Raw genomic sequence first — 2,760 nt, 5'->3', positions numbered from 1 at the left:
GCGAGGTGGGGTGGAGGTGGGGGGGGTAGCTAGAGGGGGAGGTGGGTGGAGGTAGTGGGGGATGGGGACCGAGCTAGCTCTGCCTCGGCTAATGGTCATTGGCCTGGGGCTTTGAAACCATTGCCTGTCCTGCTAATGACACGTCCAGTTCTCGTCTACCGGCCGTGGACGCCGGGCTGCTGTTCCTGGGGCTGGCTGGCGGGGACTGGGGTACTTTCTCTGCACGAGGAGGGGCGCTCTCGGCCATCCCTTGGGGCTGCCCACTCGCGGCGTGGGTTCCCCACGCGCGTCCTCTCCCCTGCGTGCCGCCGCCGCCGCCACCTCTGCTCGCACGACTTTTGTAGCCAGCCTACGGCCAGGGGGCGCGGGGGGTCCCCGCAGCGGACATCTCCGCGCGGCCACCCGGCCCCCGGCCCCACGCGTGCCACGCCGCGCGGTCCAAGGCTGGAATGGCAGCGCGGGGCCGGGCGGCGGCGGTGCCTCCCTGGGGGGCGGCAGAGGCAGCGGCGGCGGGATCTTCGCCGGGGCCCGCGGGAGGAGGAGGAGGAGGAGGAGGAACAGGAGGAGGAGGAACGGGAGAAGGAGGAGGGGAAGGAGGAGGAAGAGGAGGAGAGGGAGGCGTTTTTTCCCCCCAGACCGCCGCCAGTTCGAGCGGGCACGGGCACAGGGACACCCCACTCGTTGCTCCTACGTTCTGGAAAGGTGTTTAGAAGACTTTTACGCCCGGAGTGTAGGGTTTGCACTTCATTTTTTTTCCTTCCCCCTCTTCCCCAAAGCAAGATGGACTCTAATGCCTTTCTCTTTCTCCCTCTACCTCTGCCTCTGTCTTGTCAGCCTTAAAGATCGACATTTTGTACTAAGATGCAAAGTTGATGGTGACCAGCAACAAAGCCTGGGTGGGATCCCTCCCTCTCCTTCTCCCTCGGCGTTTCCTAGCCTCCCCCACCCCGACCTCGCCGACCTGGTGGCCTGAGCCTGCTGTCGTGGGCTGTGGAGAATTTGTTTCCCCAGGTCGACTCCGATCTCCAGTCTCGGGATTTTGACCCAGCCAGGCTGTTGGGAGCTGGCTGTGGCCGCCCAGGTCTGCAGCGCTGAGGGCTGCGATACCTGGACCCGCTGCTACGATTGCTCCTCGGGCTGCCTGGCTCCTGGGCAGAGGGAGGCACGGAGGAGAGCCTATCGATCTTTACGATTTGGTTACCGGTGTGTTTGCCGAGGGGGTGGTGATCACTTGTGCAAGTTGATGAATGATCGTGATGTGGGCTTTGCTGTTCAGAACAGATCAACTTTCTGCTTTGTACAGATAGTAGGAAAGCAAGGTTCTGGGGAGACCCAGGAATGCCAGCTGGGCTGCCCCCACCCGCTTTGAATACTCGAAGATGCTTTCCCTTTCTGCCCTTGCTGCTTTCTCTTAGAGGAGGGTGGAGACAGGCAAGGGGTTGGTATGGAGCTGGACTCCTGGGTTTTGTGCCCTTCCCTCATTGAACTGTACTCTTCTAAAGCCCTCCCATTCTGATGATGTGCCTTTATTTGCTACCTATAGGTCACTATCATATGACAAAGGCTTCACTGCAGTTCATCTTCCTTCCTGTGTACCTCCCATTTACCTTCCAGGGTAAGTATGAACACTCTTGAGGGAGGGAAGTGGGTGGCTGTTGGTAGTGACAGAAGGGTCGTTATTAGATGCATAGTGGGGTTAGAATACTCCCCTGCCCCCAGCCATCTCACTGAGTTTCTCACAGCAAAACTCAGGATTTTTAGTCTTTACAATTTACCTGCAGGTCATTGACAGTTCAAGATAGTTTAAATGTTTGTTTCTTGTTTACCTGCAAGTGACACTTGAAAACTAATTATCAAATAGACATTTTAGTTGGTCGAAGTTTTACAGAGTTGAAGGCCTAGTAAATTCGCCAGACAACTAATGTAGAAAGCTTGTAATATATGAATGGACTTATTAAAAACCCAAGAAAGCCCGGTGATGAGGACTTCTCTAATTATGTGATGTGTTTACTTTCTTCCAGATTCTCATCTTCTTTGCTACTTGAAACAGTTTCTTTTGGGTTGGGGAAGGTTGTATTTAAGTAGTGCAGTAAATCTTTTATTTAATGTACAAATCTGATTCAAAATTGGTCCTAACTTCCATAAAGACTTATGCAATTGGAGAAATTAGGAGCATTTTACTAGTTTGTACATAAAACAAACATCTACTCTGAGATTTATTGTTAAATGCCATTTTGAGAGATATGCCTCCCAAATCTCCGAAATGGAAAATTCTGCAAAATGTATCTAGGATAGTTAGTGTCTGCAAAGTTTGTGAGAGATAACCATGTAGTGAAAAACAGTGTTTGCACAGCATTTAAGAGCAACATGGTGTTTGGAAACTACAGAAAACTAATTAGCAAGTCTGCCCCTCCACTGGAAAGGCATATGAAGTTGCTGATGGCCTAAGAAAACTAGCTGTACTGATTTTATAAATCAACTGTGGAGCTTTATGATAGTAGCATATTGATTTAGAAATTGTGCTTTGTGAATGAAAATGAGTAGTATTCAGTTTTCCATGAAAGAAAATTTAGGATCTTTGCCTTTCTTGTTTCCTGATTGGCTGGATGGGATAATGTATATATTATTAAAATGTATTAGTGCTAAAGGGATTAAGTTTGAAGATCAGGTCTTTGTGGTAGTCCATAGCCAGTAACAAATATGCTTATATATTACTAGGTGCTTTAGGTAATCTAAATTTTGTGGGATTTTTTTTTTTTT

At 50.3% G+C, this 2,760-nt stretch overlaps 1 protein-coding gene across 8 annotated transcripts in view; it reads left to right on the top strand.

Moving 5' to 3' along the window:
- The window catches only part of Bbx (BBX high mobility group box domain containing), a 232,217-nt gene that overhangs the window by 2,031 nt on the left and 227,426 nt on the right, over positions 1-2,760 (top strand). For 6 of the 8 annotated variants that reach the window (XM_031364051.1, XM_031364050.1, XM_031364045.1 and 3 more), the window contains exon 2: positions 1,544-1,615. The gene's annotated coding sequence lies outside the window, so the exon portion shown is untranslated. Of the gene's footprint in view, positions 1-649; positions 736-1,543; positions 1,616-2,760 lie in introns of those variants that run through there. The other 2 variants (XM_031364049.1, XM_031364048.1) reach the window with 2 other exon arrangements.

This window comes from Mastomys coucha, unplaced genomic scaffold (assembly GCF_008632895.1).
Source record: "Mastomys coucha isolate ucsf_1 unplaced genomic scaffold, UCSF_Mcou_1 pScaffold12, whole genome shotgun sequence".
NCBI lineage: Eukaryota > Metazoa > Chordata > Mammalia > Rodentia > Muridae > Mastomys > Mastomys coucha.
This window is presented reverse-complemented; position numbering and strand designations above follow the sequence as displayed.